This window comes from Aquarana catesbeiana, linkage group LG05 (assembly GCF_042186555.1).
Source record: "Aquarana catesbeiana isolate 2022-GZ linkage group LG05, ASM4218655v1, whole genome shotgun sequence".
Taxonomy (NCBI): domain Eukaryota; kingdom Metazoa; phylum Chordata; class Amphibia; order Anura; family Ranidae; genus Aquarana; species Aquarana catesbeiana.
In genome coordinates, this window is record NC_133328.1 from 25276301 (window position 1) to 25300130 (window position 23830).

Consider the following 23830-nt stretch of genomic DNA (forward strand, 5'->3'; position numbering starts at 1 on the left):
CCCTCTTCTGATTGGCGGGGCGCGTCCTCGCCCTTATCTTCCCTGGCCAGTAGCCGCCTCTGATTGGCTGAGAGTGTATTTCTGCTCGCGGCGCTGAGCTTCTCCTGGTCTCCGCTCCACCTGTTGGTGTCGGGAAGGAGTTGCGGATGAATGATGGCGGACGGTGCCGGGCTCTACCGGGGATTTACCGGCGATGTGTGCGGAGATAGAGGCCGGGGAAGGCGGGGACTGGGGGCTTCAGACTGCCGGGGGGGGGGGTCACCAATGTCAGGGTGGAAAGGGACGGGATATTCCTTTAAGGATTTCTGAATTAGATACATTGTAACAGCAAAAGTTTATAGATTTAACCACTTGAAGGCCGGGCATTTTTTTTTTTTAACTTTTTGTTTACAAGTTAAAATCTGTACTTTTTTTTTTGCTAGAAAATTGCTTAGAACCTTCAAATAATAAAAAAAAATAATATATATATATATATATATATATATATATATATATATATATATATATATATATATATACTTTTTTTTTTTTTTTTTTTTTACAAGAAAACAAATAAATGTGTGTGTGTGTATATGTGTATGTATATATATATATATATGTATATGTGTGTGATTGAGATATATATATATATATATATATATATATATATGTGTATAACCCCGAACATAAAAAGAAAAAAAATGTATGTATGTGTGTGTATATACATACATACATTTTTTTTTTTTTTTTTTAGAGACCCTAGAGAATAAAATGAGACTCGTTGCAATATTTTATATTACACTATTTGCGCAGAGGTCTTTCAAACGCAATATTTTTTTTTTTTTATGGGGGGAAAAAGACACTTTCATGGAACAAAAATAAAAACACAATAAAATATTTACCCCAATTTTTTTATTTCAGAACAACATAAGTACAGAAATCACAGATATGAACATGCTATTTGGGAACATGTTCCATTAAAATGCAACACAGTGCAAGCCGTAATATACAAACAATGGAAGCGGATATGTATACATAGAAAGGACCCGGAAGACCAGGTGCTTGAGTCTCTGTCTCCCCTGTGAGTTTTGTACAAGGTAGATCCCTTTTTGTTATACAAACGAGAAGCAAAACGGCAAAGCAGGAAGAACAGTGGGAAAGAAGGAGGGGGGGGGTATAAAAAGGGAACCCCAATTTTTTGGGATAATGTGGAAGATGATGTTGCATCGAGTAAATAGATACCAAACATGCCACACTTTAAAACACGTGGAATGGCGACAAACTACGGTATTTAAAAATCTCCATAGGCGACGATTTAAAAATGTTTACAGGGGGATTTGAGGTTTTGTGATAGAAAAGGTAATCTGGTGGGGAATTTTTTTCGGGATGGGGATTTGTGTAGTAGGCATGATTTGGGGGTATTTGTGCTGGAAGTGGAAAATTTGGGGGGGGTTCTGAAATGGGTGGTGGAATGAGATGATTTTAGCTAAACATGCAGGTCATTTCAATGGGCTAAACGGCACATGCAAAAATGTATGCGCACCCACCATTGCACCCCTCACTACATGTTTTAACCCTGAGAAGCCTGCCCCACTGTGCCACAATAGCGGCTCTATTCACTTAATACGTATTTCAAATGTAGGGAAAACCCAGCCCACCGACACGAGCCCCCTGAAAGCATGTCTGAGGATTTGAGAAGTCGTTCATCTGACAACTGGTCCTGAGTGTCCCGCCATCCAGTTAGCACGGCCCATATGCCACTTCTCCAGATACATTTGTTCAGCAAGGTGTGATGTGTTGGCACTTGGAGAAGGTTTAGCACCCCAAGCTGCTGGTTTTGTTTTGTTTAATTCCATGTTGAGGAATTTCGCACAGATATACAAAAACGCAATGGTTGCTGCTTCTGTCCCTGAAATATGACCGCTATGCGTAGAAGCACAATTCTATCTGATCCTTTTTTTTTTTTCCTTTGCAGTGCCACGTTATTTTATTCATCTTGTAAAGCTAAGAGGGCAATAACAATGTTTTAGGTTAAAGTGACACTAAGCTCTGGTATAAAAAATAATGTATAGATATACTGTAAATATAGCATATATTGATATATATACCATATACACTATATTGTCAAAAGTATTGGGACACCTGTCTTTACACACCCATGAACTTTAATGGCATCCCAGTCTAAAGCCTCGTACACACGATCAGATTTTCCTCAGACTTTTGTCTGAAGGGCGTTGGCCCAAACTTGTCTTGCATACAAACAGGACACAATTGTTGGCCAACGTTAAGCACGAACATAGCGAAGTACTACGTGGTTTTTCAGCTCTTTTGCGCTCCCTTTGGGCTCCTTCTGCTAATTTCATGTTAGTAGAAGTTTGGTGAGTATTGATTCTCCCTTTTCATTTTGCGCTCTTCAGTTCGTTTCTGAACGGCCGTTCGTCAACCAGGCATGTTGTAGAATCGGCAGTTACATTTAAAAAAATACAATGTAAAATTGACAAGGGACACCAACATAGTTGTATCTTTGATCTTAAAAACTATATAATCTTTGATCTTAAAAAATGACAAAGCATAATAATATTATTCTTGATATCACTAGAAAAAAAAAAGCCTTTGAAAATTTGTTTGCAATAACTCCATCAGTATCACCAGCAAAGCAGCTTCATTATTATCCCATTAAAGACGAAGAGAATTGTGCGCTGCATTTGGAGATTTCATAATTTGCCACGTCACGAATGTTAATTCATCATTACGAGCGCTAGTTTACAAGACTGACCGCTTCCGGCTCGTCCTTGCTTCTGAGCATGTGTGTTTGTACTTTGGACTTTTTTAAAGCCTGCCATCCAACATTTGTCTGCGGAAAATTCGACAACAATTGTCCGATGGAGCATACAGACAGTCAAATTTTCTGCCAACAGCCTGTCATCACACAATTCCCGTCGGAAAATCCGATCGTGTGTATGAGGCTTTAGTCTGTAGTTCCTTCCTCTCTTGTCTTTTGGGGCTCCCCTGAGGCTCGATTCACATCTATGCATGTTGCTTTTGAGCTTTTCTGCAGTGCTTTTTGCATTTTTGGATGCGTTTTTACAGCGATTTTGCAGCGATTTGCATTTTTTTACACTCTATATAGCTGGTTGCTAGGATTGCTGCTGCATCCTTAACAACCGATGAGTCATCAGCTGGCAGGGGGCATCCCCCTGACAGCTGAATCTAAAAAAAAAGAATTGCCGCAAAAAAACAGTGTGGGGTCCACCCCCTCCAGGTCCATACCAGGCCCTTGTGTGTAGTATGGATTCGGAGGGGACCCCCACACACCAAAATAAAAAAAATGGCGTGGGGTCCTCCCAAAATCCATACCAGACCCTTATCAGAGCATGCCGCCTAGCAGGTCAGGAAAGGGAGGGGACGAGCGAGTGCCCCCCCCGAACCATACCAGGCCGCATGCCCTCAACATGGGGGGGTTCTTTGTGGCAGGGGGGCTCCGCACCCCCCACTCCAGTGCATCTTGCCCCCATGTTGATGGGGGCAAGGGCCTCTTCCAGACAAGCCCCCCACCCACAGACCCCCACAACCACCTGGCAAGGGTTATCGGAATCTGGAAGCCCCATTTAACAAGGGGGCCTCCAGATCCTGGTCTCTTCCCTATGTGAATGAGTATGGGGTACATTGTACCCCTACCCATTCACCACAAAAAAGTAGTGTAGTATGAAAGAATACAGTAGACAGTTTTTGACAAGTCTTTTATTAAAAATATCTTCTTCTTCCCGCTTCTTCCTCCATCTTCTCCAGCATCTTCCTCCTCCAGGCTTCTCCTTCTCCTGCTTCTTTTTCCGCTCTTCCTCTTGTCTTCTTTGTCCTGTGTTCTTCCTCTGCCACCGCTCCCGCCGTCGACCCTCCTCGATGCTGCGTCCCTCTGATCTGTCCGCACCGATGTCAAGCATGTCTTAGATAACGATGGGGGCGTGGCCATCAGATGATGTCATCTGGCGGCCCCACCCCTTGTGACGTCACCTCCTGGGGCATGATGGCTTTGTGATGTCACAATGGGGTGGGGCCTCTTGATGACGTCATCTGATGGCCACGCCCTCATCGTTATCTAAGAAATGCTTGACATTGGCACAGACAGATCAGCAGGACGCAGCATCGGTGTCGTCGGCGGAAACAGCGGAAGAAGAAGCGGGAGAAGGAGGAGGAAGATACGGGAGAACATGGAGGAAGAAGCTGGGAAGAAGAAGATATTTTTAATAAAAGAAGTCAAAAACTGTCTACTATATTTTGTCACACTGCACTACTTTTTTGTACAATGTCCCCCATACTCATTCACATAGGGGGGAGGCTGGGATCTGGGGGCCCCCTTGCTAAAGGGGTCCTCCAGATTCCGAAATGCCCCTTGCCTGCAGACTGGGGTGGGCACCCACCCCCCCATGTTGAGGGCATGCGGCCTGGTATGGTTCAGGAGGGGGGAGCTCCTCTCCTCCCTTTCCTGACCTGCCGGGATGCATGCTCTGATAAGGGCCTGGTAAGGATTTTGGGGGGACCCCATGCCATTTTTTTTTTTACATTTTGGCGTGGGAGTCCCCTCCAAATCCATACTAGAGCCACGGGCCTGGTGTGGACTTGGAGGGGACCCCATGCAGTTTTTTTTTCACAAATTTTTTTTGCCATCAATTCTTTTTTTTACATTCAGCTGTCAGTGGGGAAGCCCGCTGACAGCTGATGATTTATTGTTTGTTAAGGGCGCGGTGGCCAGCTTCCTGGCCCCCTCCTTAGCAAACAGTTATATACAGTGAATGTAAAAAAAAGAACATTGCAAAACACAAATCACAACAAAATTGCGTCAAAATGGCAGTAAAAACGTGGTACTTGCGTTTTGGATGCGGGTCCACGTATTCCATAGGCTCTCATGTTAAAATAATTCCCTGCATTTCTGTAAAATGCAAAATGCCTCAAAAAACATGTGAAGCGAGCCTAACCTAGTACTCAGTGATTTGTTTTGGCTGATCTCGGGGAGAGGCGTCCGCCAGGCCCTTTGGCTAGGTAGACCAGGGTACCTTGCACCCTATCAGTAACCTTGTGCCCCAGGGGGTCAGGGATGGGTCCTTCCTCTTCAGGAGGGGACCATATGGCACACCTAGTGCACTTACATTATATTGTCAAAAGTATTGGGATGCCTGCCTTTACATGCACATGAACCTTAACTGCATCCCAGTATTAGTCCATAGGGTTTAATATCCATGTCTTTATGGACCTTGTTTGTGCAGTCATGTTGGAATAAGAAGGGGCCATCCCCAAACTGTTCTCACAAAAACAGGAGCATGAAATGGTCTAAAATGTCTTGGTATGCTGACGCCTTAAGAGTTCCCTTCACTGGAACAAGCCCAACCCCTGAAAAACAACCCCACACCATAATCCATCCTCCACCAAATAATTTTGACCGGTGCACAAAGCAACGTCCATAAAGACATGGATGAGTGAGTTTGGGGTGGAGGAACTTGACTGGCCTGCACAGAGTCCTGACCTAAATCAGATAGAATAGCTTTGGGATGAATTCGAGCAGAAACTGCGAGCCAGGCCTTCTCGTCCAACATCAGTGCCTGACCTCCCATATCAGCTTCTGGAAGAATGGTCGAACATTCCCATAGACACACTCCTAAACCTTGCGGACAGCCTTACCAGAAGAGCTGAAGCTGTTATAGCTGTAAAGGGTGGGCCAACTCAATATTGAACCCTATGGACCAAGCCTGGGATGCAATTAGAGTTCATGTGTGTGTAAAGGCAGGCATCACAATACTTTTGACAATATAGAGTACATTATATACTATATCTCACAAAAGTTAGTACATCCCTCACATTTTTGTAAATATTTTCTTCTACCTTTCATGTGACAACACTGAAGAAATGACATTTTGCTACAATGTAAAGTAGTGAGTGTACAGCTTGTATAACAGTGTAAATTTGCTGTCCCCTCAAAATAACTCAACACACAGCCATTAATGTCTAAACCGCTGGCAACAAAAGTGAGTACACCCCTAAGTGAAAATGTCCAAATTGGGCCCAAAGTGTCAATATTTTGTGTGACCACCATTATTTTCCAGCACTGCCTTAACCCTCTTGGGCATGGAGTTCACCAGAGCTTCATAGGTTGCCACTGGAGTCTTCTTCCACTCCTCCATGATGACATCACAGAGCTGGTGGATGTTAGAGACCTTGCGCTCCTCCACCTTCCGTTTGAGGATGCCCCACAGATGCTCAATGCATAGAGCAGTGTACATGACCGCAACTAACATACACTGCTCGTTCCAAACAAATGGAATTGAGAGGGAAAAAGAGAGGTTCAGGAGCTCGTGGAGGACGCAAAAAAAAAAAACATTAATAAACAATTTAATGAAAAATAGATTACAAGGTCATTAAGTAGTGAATGTGTATAGGTTATTTTTGGAGAAAAAAAATAAGTATCACTTTAACAAGCAATTACTGATGATAAATGGGAAGATATTAGTCAAAACAGTGGTGGCCTGTCCATAGGGGGCGCCCCCTCCCATCCATGCCTCAGGCTTCTAATCTACATGCCGGACGCATGGATTTCAATGGGTTATTTTCTTTTTTGAAGCACATGATTAGAGCCTGAGTTTCTAATTGATTTTCAAAAAAGGGAGGGCTCGGGGCGTAGAGCACTGCGCCCCAAGCCCACCCACTTGTGTGATAATAGGGGACTGATATTGGCTATTGTCTTCCTGCATCTCCTCCCAGCCAATCAGGAAGCGGGTCCTGACCCTTGAGACCCAATTGGCCAAGAGCAGAATCGACCGTATTGGCCGGGCAGGGGGGAGGATGTACAGGGAGATCCAGAAGCACCAGCCGCCACTGCAAACGGGACCAGAATTCCAGCGCTGGCAGGGCCTGCACACCGAGAGGACACCAGATCCTGTAGATTGGGAAGAGCCCGGAGCGGTGTGTGGATGGGGAGGAATCCCGGGCGCTGGCGATGTGTGCTGATTAAATGAGAGAGAGCGGAGCCCCCATGATCATCATCTGTGTGCATCCACATCGAACACTACAAACCGGATCACTGGTCTTGGGCGGGTCCCTCATCGTACTGGCAGAAGGAGAGTAAGAGGAAGCACTCGCTCCTGCTGTGTATCGGCCTGGTGCTCACCGACTTCATCGGGCAGCTGCTCAGCAGCCCCATCATCATCTTCGTCTACCTGGCCGGCCACCAATGGAGCCGGGTGGACCCGTCTGGTCACCTGTCCCACTTCTTTGGACTGAGATGTGACCAGAGAGCCGGGGAGCTGTGAGTGTGAAGTTGATCATGTTTACATATTACATTCATAGGGGGGGGGTTTGTTCATGCCTCCCCAAAAAAATTTCTAGCACCAGCCACCACTGGGTCGAAATGATTTTACAAATGATTTAAAATTCATTCTCTGTAGGAGATGGTGTTGAAGAAATGTTATCAGTACAATTCTTAAAGGCTGGATATATAAATTTCCACGTTGCAGTAACTTGTAGTTAAACACTTAAAGAGGAACTGCAGTCTGCTCACATCATTTATAATATCAATGTCCTTTCCATTGGGAAGCTTCCCTCCAACCTCTTTGCATATTATTTTATATATACTGCGATTCTGTACTTGGCAAATATGCTGCAGAAATCTCCCTCTACTGAGTCTGGCTGCAGCCATTTTAACTGTGGGCAGCTGAAGCCGCTGCCTGTTCACCTTCTGGATTTACACAGACACAGAGAGGCACACGTCCAGCTCTGCAGCTCTCATTGGCCCTCTTATGACTCATCCCCCCTCCCTTCCTGGCAAATTCTAACAAGAGTGAGAGAGAGAGCTGTGCATGATGTCATAAGCCTAGGCGTTTTACCAGACAGGAAACAGGAAGTGGGCTGTATAAGAGATTTACTGGCAGAAAAAAAAAATGTTTTACTATCCAAAGTTAAAACAACAACAAGGGCAGAGGATTTAATAGATGAAAAGTTGAAAAAATTACTGAAGGTCCGATTTAACATGCATTGCAGTGCTATACATTGGACTGCCATTTATTTTGAATCGCATCCCAATGCATTAAGGGCCTGTTTCCAAAGTGTGGCTATTACTGCCTTTCTTTTGAAAGGAGATACCTGGTGGATCGTTTTTCAGAGTGCATTTGACAGGGGATGAGAAGCTGATTTGTCGCCTCCTCACTGTCTGATTTAACACTCGAAATGCCGATCCACCACGCCGCAACCGCATGCATTGTACACAGTTGAAGCGCAGTTGCAGAGCGCCCACGTTCACTTGAATGGGTCACATTTGGCGGCAGTACTGCCTGCTTAATGCAACGTGCCATTTAGTTTTGCTTGCCTCCTGACTGCCTGAATTAACCCTCGAAATGCCGACCCACAATGCTGCAACCGCGTGCATTGTACACGGTTTAAGGGCAGGTTGCAGTGCGCCCCCCATTCACTTGAATGGGGCACATTTAGTGGCAGGACTTCCCACTGAATGCAACGTGCTGTTTAGTTTTCGTCGCTGCTTGTGTACAGCCATGAGTGGCCGCATTTCTGTGTTTAGGTGGGCGGTAAAGCCGCGGATAATTGATTTTTTTCACAGCAGATGCTCAGCATGGCTGATTTACAAATAGCCACTTCTCTCCTCTTCTCTCTTTTTTTACTTTTTTTTTCTCTTTTCCCTTCTTCCTTCTTCCTTTTGGAAACTTGAGGTGTAAGATAAGTATGTTGCATTGTGAATATCAGATCCTATATTTGGCTCTGTTTTTTTGTTTGTATAAAATTCTTTCAATAAAAATGTAATAAATAGAAATACAAAATGAAAATAAACAAATAAATGAATATTACTATTATACAGGTTTTATATAACGACAACAGTTTGTGTAGCGCTTTACAATATAAAGGTAGATAGTACAGTTACAATACAATGAAATACAAGAGGGCTAAAAGGGCCTGCCACCCATCAGTGCCCACAGTGTCACCTATCAGTGCCCACAGTGTCACCTATCAGTGCCCACATTGACACCTATAAAATGTCACCAATCAGTGCCTCATCACCAGTGCTGCCTATCAATACCACCTACCAGTGCCCATCAGTGCCACCTACCAGTGCCAATCAGTGTCACCTATCAGTGCCCATCAGTGACATCCATCAGTGCCACCCATCAGTGCCACCCATCAGGGCCGATCAGTGCTGTCTTATCAGTGCCCATCAGTGCCGTCTTATCAGTGCCCATCAGTGCCTATCAGTGTTGTCTTATCTGTGCCTATCAGTGCAGCACATCAGTGCCCATCAGTGCAGCCTCATCAGTGAATATCAATGAAGGAGAAAAATTACCCGTTTGCAAAATTTTATAACAAACTATGAAACGTTTTTGTTTTTTTTCAAAAATTTCTATCTTTTTTTGTTTGTTTAGCAAAAAATAAAAACCCAAGTGGTGATTAAATACCACCAAAAGAAAGCTCCATTTATGGAAAAAAATTCTAGAAATTTCATTTGAGTACAGTGTAGCATGACCGCGCAATTGTCATTCAAAGTGTGACAGCGCTGAAAGCTAAAAAATTGGTCTGGGCAGGAGGGGGTTTTAAGTGCCCAGTAAGCAAGAGGTTAAAGATACATTCATTAAAAAAATAATAATAATAATTTTTAGGGAAAATTACTATAATCAAGAAGACTACATGTTACTCTAATAACTGAGAATGTGTACTCTAGAAGAACCGATAGCATTGCTCCCAATGTGTAGTGAATGGCATTTGTCACATAGGCAATGTTTTTCCTGAATGTCATCGCAGATCACTTAATTCCTTTGTTGCTTTTTTCACTTTAACTATCTTGATGTCCCTTTTGTCGGATGTCGCCTTCCCTCCAAAAAGGAACGTGTGATTACAAGTCATTTTGGATCCACATCTTGCCTTGTCTGCATTGTCCTAAGTTTAGATAATTCACTTTAATGTCTCAGTAAACACATAGGAGCAACAAAAGTAACTTTGTTTCCTTGTTTGTTTATTTTACTTTATTATTATCTGCATTGTTGTCTCATTATTGTTTTACTATTCTGCTACATGATAAAGAGGTTACATTACATTTTAATCTTACTTATCTACACTGTTATCATAGCATGGTGCCAGCAGAAACTTCTCACTGAAACCTGGCATTTAATAGCTCTCCCCTCCCCCACCCCCGCAGCTCCCCATACCGAAACAATGGCACAATCCCACCACCCTTGGACATCTGTGCTGCTGGCCAGCGCTAACCTAAACATGAACAATCACGCCAAGCCTGTAGAGCCGCCTTTCTCAGCCTTTTTACCATAGAGGAACCCTTGAAATAGCTTTCATGCCTCAGGGAAAACCTACGACAATTATTAGACCTCCAGTTTATGATACATTCCCATGATCAGTAGGTTGTGGAGACTTATAAATGAACGATTTACCTAATGATTATAAAAATCATAAACTAATAATAATAATGGCAAAATAGGAACACAGACAGTGAGAATTGTAGTGACAGTGTTAGTCGGTGTAAAAGTGACCCTTATGCCGCGTACACACGGGTGGATTTTCCAACGGGAAATGTTCGATGGGAACTCGTTGTCGGAAATTCTGACCGTGTGTAGGCTCCATCGGACATTTTCCGTTAAACAAAATTTAAGATCTGGATCTCAAATTTTCCGACAACAAAATCCGTTCCCGTAAATTCCGATCGTGTGTACACAATTCCGACATGCAAAGTTCCACGCATGCTCGGAATCAAGCAGAAGAGCCGCACTGGCTATTGAACTTCATTTTCCTCGGCTCGTCCTACGTGTTGTACGTCACCGCGTTCTTGACGTTCTGAATTTCCGACAAGATTTGTGTGACCGTGTGTATGCAAGACAAGTTTGAGCCGACATCCGTCGGAAAAAATCCATGGATTTTGTTGTCGGAATGTGCGATCGTGTGTACGCGGCATTACAGTAGTGGTCAGTGTAGAAGTGACCCGTACAGTTGCAATTAGTGTAGAAGTGACCTATACAGTGGTAGTTGGTGTGGAAGTAACCCATACAGTGGTGTTCGGCGTAGACGTGACCTATAGAGTGATGGTTGGTGTAGTAGTGACCCATGCAGCGATGGTCAGTGTAGAAGTGACCCGTACAGAGGTGGTCCTTGCAATAGTTAGCCATACAGTGGTGGTCAGTGTAGAAGTGACCCGTACATTGATGGTCAGTGTAAAAGTGACCCTTACAGCAGTAGTTGGCATAAAATTGACCCTTACAATGGTGTTCGGTGTAGAAGTGACCCGTACAGTGGTGGTTTGTGTAGAAGTGACCTTTCCCCCATACAGTGGTGGTCGGTGTAGAAGTGACCCATACAGTGGTGGTTGGTGTAGAAGTAACCCATACAGTGGTGGTTGGTGTAGAAGTGACACATACAGTGGTGGATGGTGTAGACATGACCCATACAGTGGTGGTTGGTGTGGAAGTTACCCATACAGTTGTGGTTGGTGTGGGAGTGACCCATACAGTGGTGGTTGGTGTGGAAGTGACCCATACATTGGTAGTCGGTGTGGAAGAGACCCATACAGTGGTGGTTGGTGTGGAAGTGACCCATACAGTGGTGGTCGGTGTAGAAGTGACCCATACAGTGGTGCTCGGGGTAGAAGTTATTCATACAGTGGTGGTCGGTGTAGAAGTGACCAATACAGTGGTAGTCGGAGTAGAAGTGACCCATACAGTGATGGTTCATGTGGAAGTGACCCACACAGTGGTGGTTGGTGTGGACATGACCCATACAGTGGTGGGTGTGGACGTGACCCATACAGTGGTGGTTGGTGTAGAAGTCATGCAGTGGTGGTTGGTGTTAAAGTGACCCATACAGTGATGGTTGGTGTGGAAGTGACCCATACAGTGGTAGTCCCCATACAGTGGTGGTTGGTGTTGAAGTGACACATGCAGTGGTGGTTGGTGTTGAAGTAACCTGTGGAGTGGTGATCAGTGTAGAAGTGAATCCTTAAATTGGCAGTCAGTGTAGGTTCTAGTAGAAAATGGTTTTATTACTCCCTATCTACCAGTGCTCTTTTCTCAAGGAACTCTTGGCAACCTCTGGAAGAATCCTGGTTGAGGAGGGCTGAGAAAGGTTGGGGGGGGGGGGGGGTCGCTTTAGCTTTTCATCACATAGCCCACAGAGGAGAACTCGGCAGAGCTGACAACACTGCTTAAGATTTCAGTGCAGAAATAGTCACAATAATAAAATAAAGAAATAAGCCATCATCATTGCAATGCCCAGGCTCCTGCATTGTTAACCCTCAGCCCCAATTCTGTATGGGGGTTTGAACCTTCTATTACGGGACTGTAGGGAGAAGCCAAGGACCACACATGCGGTGATGTCAGAGCACTTGGCGCAGTCTGTGAGTCCTTCTGCTGTGGTAGCAAGTGGCCCTCATAATCTTCCTATTTGCAGATCCCTGTGAATGGATCTGTGAATGGATGATACATGGAGACAGGCATGGCCATACTACATAAAAAATAAATAAATAAAAAACAGGATGCCCCAGGAAGGAGCACCCTGCAATTCAGGTAAGTGGCTTGAGGAATGTGACCATGTTTCATGCTACACCCAAGACATGGAGCAACATGAAAAGACACTCAGAGAGGAGGAGTATGCCTTCAATATAAATGTATAAGGTTTTTTATTGTTTAATCTTCTTGTTTCTTTGGAGTGTGGGCACTTCTCCAGCATTCACTCCCTGCTGCAGTCCCAGAAGCTCACTGAAGAACATGTTTTAATTGAAGCCTGCGGTGTACATTAGCCATTACAGTATGATATTACTTTACCAGATTCTCCAAAGTGCTCTACTCCCCTGGGGAGAAATTAGCTACATAATAGTATTATTGTTATTAGTATTACATAATAGGTGTATTAACAGATCACATGTGCAGGCAGGGCTTATTGCTTTGTACGCCTGAAGATTTGCTGTTCTCTAGGCTGAGGTAACACTGATGGGGTTTCACCAGTAGCAGAATCAGCAAAAGAATTGGTTGGTGTGGCCAAACTGACAATCATTTTTGAAAATTTGAAGGAGCAGGATGGAATTTTTTTTTCGAACAAATGTATTTCTAACAGTGAATATGGTTTTTGTCCGGGAAGGTCCATTCACTCTGAAATTGAACTAAATTTTGACCAATATTTGCCAAGTCAGCAATTGTCATAGACGTGCGCACAGAGTGTGCCGGGTGTACCTGGTCATAAATGAAATATTTACTGGTCCCTTCCTTTTCTGAATGAATACAGCGAGTGATCTGTATAAATAAAAAATCCTGCGAGCTACCCTAAAAAAGCCCTAAGCTACAATTGGCATCAGGTGTGGTTAACCACTTCAATACCAGGCACTTAGACACCTTCCTGCCCAGGCCAATTTTCAGCGCTGTAGCAATTTAAATGACAATTGCGCGGTCATACAACAACTGTACCCAAACAATTTTTTTATCATTTTGTTCCCACAAATAGAGCTTTCTTTTGGTGGTATTTGATCACCTCTGCGATTTTTATTTTTTGCGCAACAAATAAAAAAAGGCTGAAAATTTTGAAAAGAAACAAGTTTTTCTTTGTTTCTGTTAAAATGTTTTGTAAATAAGTATGTTTTCTTCTTCAATAACGGGCACTGATAAGGCGGCACTGATGGGCACCGATGAGGTGGCACCAATGAGGTGGCACTGATGAGGTGGCACTGACAGGCACTGATGATGGGCACTGATAGGCAGCACTGATGGGCACTCATAGGTGGCACTGATGGGCGCAGGTAAGTGGCACTCATAGGTTGCACTGATGGGCACTCGTAGGCGGCACTGATGGGTACTTATGGGTGGCACTGATAGGGGGCACGGATGGGCACTAATGGGCACTGATAGGTGGCACTGATGAGTGGCATTGCTGGGCATTACTGATGTCATTTGTTACATAATGGTGCCAGTCAGTGCCCATTTGTGGGCGCTGATTGGCACAGATTGGGCATTTTTTTGCACATGTGGATGGCCATGGGGTACATACTTGTCCATCCACATGTTGCCCCCTTCCCTGGTGGTCCTGGCGCTTCCCTGGTGGTCCAGTGTGGGCATCAGCGGGGGGGCTGCACTGATAAAGAATCAGCGCAGACCCCCCCATAAGGAGAGCCGCCGATCGGCTCTCCTCTACTCGCATCTGTCAGATGCGAGTGAGGAAAAGCCGATCAACGGCTTTTCCTGTTTACATCGCGATCAGCCGTGATTGAACATGGCTGATCAAGTGGTAATAAGCCTCTGACGGAGGCTCTTTACCAAGATCGGTGCACACACAGGGCACGCGGCGGCTGTTATCCTGAAGGACGTCATATGACGCCCAATCAGGATAACTGAACCATCGCCCGGTCGTCATTTTGCTATAGGCCGGACAGGAAGCGGTTAAAAACAACCTCATGTGAAGGTGAATCAAGTGCCTGTGCACAGCTGCACCAGACTATAAAATACATAAGGTAGTAAAAATCCTATTCCGGGTAGCTTCAAATCCTATGTGTGTCAGTAGTCTGCTCAGACAAGCATGAGACTGTCTCCTCCACCGTCCTGGCCCCTCCCCTACATGTGATGACACGTGGCAGATTCCCCTGAGGAAGACGAGTGATCTGTACCGATCGCTCCTGTGTTCATTCTTAACTGAAGCTATGTTTACTATGCTTCTGTTTGTGAATGAACGGGAAGCTCTGTCTTCAGTCCCTTTCTCTGTCTCAAAAGTGAGATATCAGGGGTCTGTTTAGACCTTTGATATTTCACCAAATGGGGCGCCTAAAAAATGATAAAAAAATAATAAAAAAATATTATTGTAAAAAATAATAAATAATAGAAGTAAAAACTACTGTACAATAAAGAGGCCCTGTCATGCTTATTTTTATTACAGGGGATGTTTACATTCCTTGTAATAGGAAAAAAAGTGATCAAAACAAAAATAAAGGAACGGTTTAAAAAATAGTAAAGTAAAAATAAATAAGAAAAAAACATTTTTTAAGCGCCCCCATCCCTGAAGCGAACGCACGCGTAATTGCGCCCACGTATGTAAATGGTGTTCAAACCACATGTGAGGTATTGCCGTGATTGTTAGAGCAAGAGCAATATTTCTAGCACTAGACCTCCTCTGTAACTCTAAACTGGTAACCTGTATTAAAATTTAAAGCGTCTCCTATAGAGATTTTTAAGTACAGTAGTTTGTCGCCATTCCACAAGTTTTGCAATTTTAAATGTTGGGTATCTATTTATTCGGCGTAACATCATCTTTCACAATATACAAGTGTATAAATACACTTGTAAATAAGTGTATTTTTTTTTTTTAAATTGCGTTCAAAAGACGGCTGCGCAAATACAGTGTGACATAAAATATTGCAACAATCCCCATTTTTTTTCTCTAGGCTCTCTGCTAAAAAATATATATCATGTTTGGGGGTTCTAAGTAATTTTCTTGCAAAAATACTAATTTAAACCTGTAAACAAAAGGAAAAGGCTTGGTCTTCAAGTGGTTAAATGTGTGCTTTCAGATCTCCTTTAGTAATAATATTATCTTCTGTGTTGGATAGTAAGAAATTAACTGAACCATAACGCCATCCAGAATGATTCCACAGACACACCCGTATGCTGGGTGTGAACCTCTCAACACCCTTCTGTTCCAATCTCCAGTAAAGATAATTGTACATGTGCATATCACATCGTGTACATACCACGCCGTCCCTATTAAGTCAGTTTATATTTAGTGCTGAAGGGGTGGAATACCATGATAATGATATTAGCACTGGAAACACCTTCTATATATTGGGAGAATAACAAGAACTTACCATACAAGATGAAGCCGACATCTGCAAAGAACATACTAATTACCCTCCAATTATATCCGTCCAGTACACACGGTACCAGGTCCTGATGAGGGGGGGACCAGGCTTTTTCTGGCACCTTTTGGTTACAAGTAAAAATTTGCTAGAAAATTACTTAGAACCCCCAAACAATATACAGTATCTCACAAAAATGAGTACACCCCTCACATTTTTGTAAATATTTTCTTCTATCTTTTCATGTGACAACACTGAAGAAATGACACTTTGCTACAATGTAAATTAGTGAGTGTACAGCTTGTATAACAGTGTAAATTTGATGTCCCCTCAAAATAACTCAATACACAGCCATTAATGTCTAAACCGCTGCCAACAAAAGTTAGTACACCCCTAAGTGAAAATGTCTGAATTGGGCCCAAAGTGTCCATATTTTGTGTGGCCACCATTATTTTCCAGCACTGCCTTAACTCTCTTGGGCATGGAGTTCACCAGAGCTTCACAGTTTGCCACTGGAGTCCTCTTCCACTCGACATCATGGAGCTGGTGGATGTTGGAGACCTTGCGCTTCTCCACCTTCTGTTTGAGGATGCCCCACAGATGCTCAATAGGGTTTAGGTCTGGAGACATGCTTGGCCAGTCCATCACCTTTACTCTCAGCTTCTTTAGCAAAGCAGTGGTCATCTTGGAGGTGAGTTTGGGGTCATTATCATGTTGGAATACTCCCCTGTGGCCCAGTCTCTGAAGGGAGGGGATCATGCCCTGCTTCAGTATGTCACAGTACATGTTGACATTCATGGTTCCCTCAATGTACTGTAGTTCCCCAGTGCCGGCAGCACTCACGCAGCCCCAGACCATGACACTCCCACCACCATGCTTGACTGTAGGCAAGACACACTTGTCTTTGTACTTCTCACCTGGTTGCCATCACACACGCTTGACACCATCTCAACCAAATAAGTTTATCTTGGTCTCATCAGACCACAGAACATGGTTCCAGTAATCTATGTCCTTAGTCTGCTTGTCTTCAGCAAACTGTTTGCCGGGTTTCTTGTGCATCATCTTTAGAAGAGGCTTCCTTCTGGGATGATAGCCATGCAGACCAATTTGATGCAGTGTGCGGCGTATGGTCTGAACACTGACAGGCTGACCCCCCACCCCTTCAACCTCTGCAGCAATGCTGGCAGCACTCATACGTCTATTTCCCAAAGATAACCTCTGGATATGACGCTGAGGACGTGCACTCAACTTCTTTGATCGACCATGGCGAGGCCTGTTCTGAGTGGATCCTGTCCTGTTAAACCTCTGTATGGTCTTGACCACCGTGCTGCAGCTCAGTTTCAGGGTCTTGGCAATCTTCTTATAGCCTAGGCCAGGGGTCTCAAACTGGTGGCCCTCCAGCTGCTGCGGAACTACAAGTCCCATCATGCCTTTGCCTGAAGGAGTCATGCTTGTAACTTTCAACCTTGCAAGGCCTCATGGGACTTGTAGTTTCTCAACAGCCGGAGGGCCTCCAGTTTGAGACTCCTGGCCTAGGCCATCTTTAACTAGAGCAACAATTCTTTTTTTTCAGATCCTCAGAGAGTTCTTTGCCATGAGGTGCCATGTTGAACTTCCAGTGACCAGTATGAAGGACACCAAATTTAACACACCTGCTCCCCATTCACACCTGAGACCTTGTAACACTAACGAGCCACATGACGCCGGGGAGGGAAAATAGTTAATTGGGTCCAATTTGGACATTTTCACTTAGGGGTGTACTCACTTTTGTTGCCAGCGGTTTAGACATTAATGGCTGTGTGTTGAGTGATTTTGAGGGGACAGAAAATTTACACTGTTATACAAGCTGTACACTCACTACTTTACATTGTAGCAAAGTGTAATTTCTTCAGTGTTGTCACATGAAAAGATGTAATAAAATATTTACAAAAATGTGAGGGGTGTACTCACTTTTGTGAGATACTGTATATATTTTTTTTATCAGAGACCGTAGAGAATTAAAAGGGGGCGACCGTTGCAGTATTTTTATGTCACACGGTATTTCAAACACAATTTTTTGGGGAATAAATACACTTTAATACATTTTAATGCAAAAAATAATACAATATATAACCCATTTTTTTGGTAAAATATAAAAGATGATGTTATGCTGAGTAAATGGGTGACTAACATGTTAAATTGTGCACATTCTTTTTTTCTCTTATTTATTTTCTTTTTTTTTACACTGTTCCTTTCATGTTTTATTTTTTTTTTTAATCACTTTTATTCCTATTACAAGGAATGTAAACATGCGTTATAATAAAAATAAGGGGTGACAGGTCCTCTAAATGAAGAGATCTGGGGTCTATGAGACCCCAAATTTCTCCTGTACCTTTGAAAGCAAAAGATAAAATACAAAAAAAATATCTTTTGCTTTAAAAAAAAAAAAAGTTTTCTTCGCTTTAGTCTGGAAGTGATGTCATGACGTCGCTCCGGTCCTCCTAGATCATAGAGGTGATCGGAGATGATCTGGTCTCTGTTCACCTCTATGGCCAGCCGCACGAACCGTCTGATTGGTTCCCGGGCTTGCCGGGAAGAACATTAAAGCGGAGTTCCACCCAACTTTAGAACTTGTATCTTTTGGAAAGTTGGGAAATGGAATTGAACCAGCCCTTATCAGAAAAATTGAAACGTAAAGTTATTGATTATATACATTCCACTTCTACGGACACAACGACAAAAGAAATGAATTACAAATTACTAAGTGGTATTATGCTCCATCAAAATTGTATAAAATCAGTTCTGAGGCATCACCTCTGTGTTGGAGGGAATGCGGGGAATTGGGAACCCATGCCCATATATGGTGGCAATGCCCCTTGATTCAGCCCCATTGGGATGAAGTATTGCACTTAATTACCCGCTTGCTGACCGCCCGCGCAGAATGGCTCCCCTGCGCGAATCGCCGTAGCTGTATGGCGGCTGCTTTAAGGGGTATAGGGGGTGTGCTCCCATCGCGGTGCTGAGGAGTCGATGCACGATCCCGGCGGCCGCAATGTCCACCGGGCACACGCGATCACTCCTGACAGAGCCAGAACGAGGATCTGTGTGTGTAAACACACAGATGATCCACTGTCAGGGGTGAGGAGACAGATTGTGTGTTCCTAGTATATAGGAACACCGATCAGTCTCCTCTCCCTAAGCAGTCCCATCCCCCCACAGTTAGAACACACCCAGGGAACACAGTTAACCCCTTGATCGCCCCCTAGTGTTAACCCCTTCCCTGCCAGTGACATTTATACAGTAATCAGTGGCTATTTTAAGCTCTGATCGCTGTATAAATGCCATTGGTCCCAAAAAAGTGTCAAAAGTGTCCGCCGAAATATCGCAGTCCCAATAAAAATCGCAGACCACCGCCATTACTAGTAAAAAAAAAAAAATGAATAATAAAAATGACATAAATCTATCCCCTATTTGGTAGACGCTATAACCTTTGCACAAACCAATCAATATACGCTTATTGCGATTTTTTTTTTTACCAAAAATATGTAGAAGAATACATATCGGCCTAAACTGAGGAAACATTTTTTTTTTTTTTTTAATTGGGGATATTATAGCAAAAAGTACAAAATGTTGTGTTTTTTTTGTCGCTCTTTTTTTGTTTATAGAAATCTCTATTTGTGGGGAAAAAAAGGACATAAATTTTGTTTGGGTGCAATGTCGCACAACCGCGCAATTGTCAGTTAAAAGGACGCAGTGCCGTATCGCAAAAAATGACCCGGTCAGGTAGGGGGCAAATCCTTCCGGGGTTGAAGTGGTTAAGAAGATAAGTAAGGTTGAAATCGGGCAAGACCCCTGGCAGTGCCTGTTCCATGCAGCAGGTGACTCTAGGAAAAATTATAGAGCAGCAATTACCCCATTCCTGTTAAACGCAACAAAAGCATTAATCCCGAAAGCAATGGAAATCAAAGAAAATACCGATAATAAAGGATTGGTTCAGGGAAGTAGACAGAATTAGATTAATGGAAGAACTAATATACATACAAAAAGATTTGGAATCAAAATGTTATAGGACTTGGAAAAGTTGACTAGATTTTAAACAATCTTTGATCTATCTAGCTATATGGGCAGTGAGAATGTCATCTAGAAGCCCCTCCATGCCTCTCTTTCTTCTCTGTGCAGGAGCTTCCTGTAATAAAGACCGCTTACTGCTGCTCTCTGTCCTTGTGCAGGTGGACTGGTCTTGTCTCCGCCCCCTCCTGTAGTTTTCTGAAGGCAGCCTGTGGTGGGTGGAGTCTACTGGGCCCCTCCCACTGCTTTGATCTTTTCCCAGCCTATGTACATCACAGTGACAATGTCACTACTACTTTTTCTAAGGTAATATCCGGGTTTGCAGAGGCATTTGGTGCACACAAAGTGTATTTAAATCATCTGTGGCTATAGAGCAGTGGCCACCAAACTGCTTTGCTTGCTTTTATCCAGCCCTTGGGGCACTATTTTCTTCACTGACACCAACAAGGGGCACAATTCCTCCCAATGACACCAACGATGGGGTACAGTTCCTCCCAATGATGTCAACAATGGGGCACAATGACATCAATGATGGGGCACAATTTCTACCAATGACACCAATGATGGAGCACTATTCCTACCAACGACACAAGCGATGGGGCACAATTCCTCCCAATGACAAAAAAATTATGGGGCACAGTTCCTACCAATGCCCCGAACGATGGGGCACAATTCCTACCAATGACACCAACAATGGGGCATAGTATCTCCCAATGATAGCAACAATGGGGCGCAGTGACACCAATGATGGGGCACAATTCCTACCACTGACACCAATGATGGGGCACAATTCCTACCAATGACAACAATGATGGGGCACAATTCCTACCAATGTCACCAATGATGGGGCACAATTCCTACCAATGTCACCAATGATGGGGCACAATTCCTACCAATGACATCAATGATGGGGCACAATTACTACCAATGACACCAATTATGGGGCACAATTCCTACCAATGACACCAATGATGGGGCACAATTCCTCCCAATGACACCAATGATGGGGCACAATTCCTCCCAATTACACCAATGATGGGGCACAATTCCTACTAATGACACCAATGATGGGGCACAATTCCTACCAATGACACCAATGATGGGGCAAAATTCCTCCCAATGACACCAATTTTGGGGCACAATTCCTACCAATGACACCAATGATGGGGCACAATTCCTACCAATGACACCAATGATGGAGCACTATTCCTACCAATGACACCAATGATGTGGCACAGTTCCTATTAATGACACAAAGGATGGGGCACAATTCCTACCAATGACACCAATATTGGGGCACAATTCCTCCCAATGACAAAAAAAGGATGGGGCACAGTTCCTACCAATGACACGAACGATGGGGCATAGTATCTCCCAATGATACCAACAATGGGGCACAATGACATCAATGATGGGGGACAATTCCTCTCAATAACACCAACAATGGGGCACAATTCCTCCCAATAACATCAACAATGGGGCACAATACCTACCAATGACACCAACCAATGACACCAACGATGGGGGCACAGTTCCTCCCAATGACACCAACAATGGGACCCAGTGACACCAAAGATGGGGCACAATTCAACTTAATGACACATATGATGGGGCACAATTCCAACTGATGCTGGGACATTTTCTACTCCCGATGACCACCATCCAGCCCCCCTAAAGCCTGAAGGACAGTAAAATGGCCCTTTGTTTAGAAAGTTTGCAGATCTCTTCCATAGAGGAATGTATTACAATAAACGTTTTGTGCTTTAAATGCACTTTGAAAACAGTTAAATATATTTTACCTTCATTTAGCAAAAGAACCTGAATCTGTTGGTATCAGCTTCCTGGCACAGCAGCGCTGGTAGAGGGAGTAGAAACACTCGGGGCCAATCAGGTTCTGTTGCAAGCACATGTGCATTTCTCCTCCTTCATTGTCCAATCAGTGAGCAGGGTGGTGACACCAATATGTTCTCTGGTGTCACCCTCTTGGTTGCGCTGTCTGGCAGAGGTGTGAATCCAAATTTTATCTTTTATTTTAGAAGGATAAAAGAAAAAAAATGCAAATTCTTGATTTACTTTTAATTTTAAATTCATTCTTTTATCCGATTTTCTCGGGTCTAACAGGCTACTCAAGGCCGGATCCGGTGACATCTGTAGATAAGCGGATGTACATTTCAGTTGGAAGTGGAAATCAAACGATCGGACCCGAATGTATGTGGTCAGATTAGAACGCTAAAGCCAACGGCTTAGAGGGAAATGTTTCATCAGATGTGCCAAAAAAAAAAAAAAATCGTCCGCCATCTCTCTGTCCGCGCTGCAACTGTCAAAGCTGTCAGTTCAAAGTGGGCTTGCTGCATGAATAAATGGGTTCAGAATGGAAAGGGGACGCCGTGCAAAAAAAAAAAAAAAAAAGGCCAGTTATGAGTTAAATTGATATTAAACCCAAAAGCAAACATTTATTATATTGCAGCTTACCAATTCTTAGATGCGATGGCTGCATTAGTTTTCTTTTTTTTAGACTTTCCTTATTCTATTTCCATCTGGTGATGCAGCCAGCAAGTCTGTTGTTTTTCAAAAGCACAAGCTCTCCAGCAGAATGTATCAGTTTACATGGATGGGACAAATCAATAAATACTGGCAGAGGTGCTTCCAAAGATCAGCGTTTTTTTAAATTTATATATAAACCTTTATCCCAAAAGGTAAAAAAAAAAAACGGTTTGCTGTAACAGCTTATAAAGTATTAGCTGAGGATTGGCTTCAATTTGGTAGTGTATTTAAATCTGCTAGTACATCTAACACTCCCCCCCCCCCAACAGAGAATGCTGTTGTCCAAAGTTGCCCCCTGTGCACCTTCATCCAGAGCGGGGTGAACTCTTATGGGGCGTACACACGGTAGGATTTTCCGATGGAAAATGTCCGATCGGAGCGTGTTGTTGGAAATTCCGACCGTGTGTAGGCTCCATCGGACATTTTCCATCGGATTTTCCGACACACAAAGTTTGAGAGCAGGAGATAAAATTTTCCGACAACAAAATCCGTTGTCGGAAATTCCGATCGTGTGTACACAAATCCGACGGACAAAGTGCCACGCATGCTCAGAATAAATTAAGAGACGAAAGCTATTGGCCACTGCCCCGTTTATAGTCCCGACGTACGTGTTTTACGTCACCGCGTTCAGAACGATCGGATTTTCCGACAACTTTGTGCGACCGTGTGTAGACAAAACAAGTTTGAGCCAACATCCGTCGGAAAAAATCCTAGGATTTTGTTGTCGGAATGTCCGACCGTGTGTACGCCCTATAATAGAGGAGGTGTGTTACTGGCCAGATCACCAGGTGAAAGCAGAGGGAAAAAAAGGCTACAAAAAAATAGAAAACGAATGCAGTCACTGCATCTAATGATTGGTAAGCTGCAATATAATACATTTTAGACATGTGCACTGCCAGAAAATTTGTTCTATTTTTGTTTTTCGGGTCAATCGTTATGATCGTTCGTAAATTTGTAAATTCGAAAATTCGTAAATTCGAAGATTTGAAAATCCGAAAATAAGAAAGAAAATCAGAGAATTCGAAAATGTGGATATTTTTAAATTAAGGAAAACCTGTTTAGAGGATTTTTCCAAATATTCGTAAATCCATAAATTCGTAAATTCGAAAATCTGAAAACCCGAAAATTTGAAAATCTGAAGTAATAACTAACTAATAATAATAACAATTAAATTATAGGTATTGTAATTTCCTTTCAAATTTGGCTGTTCATGAACGTAACGAATACAAATTTATCTGAGGTTACGAATTATCCAAAATAACAAATGCCACATCTAAACAAATGGAACGGAACAAATTAATAAAAACTTTTTATTATTATTATTTATTATTAATTTGTTACGTTCCATTCGTCTAGATGCGGCATTCGTTATTTTGGATAATTCGTAACTCCGGATAAATTTGTATTTGTTACATTCAATAACAGCCAAATTTGAAAGGAAAT

At 43.3% G+C, this 23830-nt stretch overlaps 1 protein-coding gene across 1 annotated transcript in view; it reads right to left on the minus strand.

The window, feature by feature from the left end:
* Window positions 1–23830, minus strand: part of LOC141144134 (scinderin-like) — a 355101-nt gene that overhangs the window by 112448 nt on the left and 218823 nt on the right. The gene's annotated exons all lie outside the window — the stretch shown is intronic.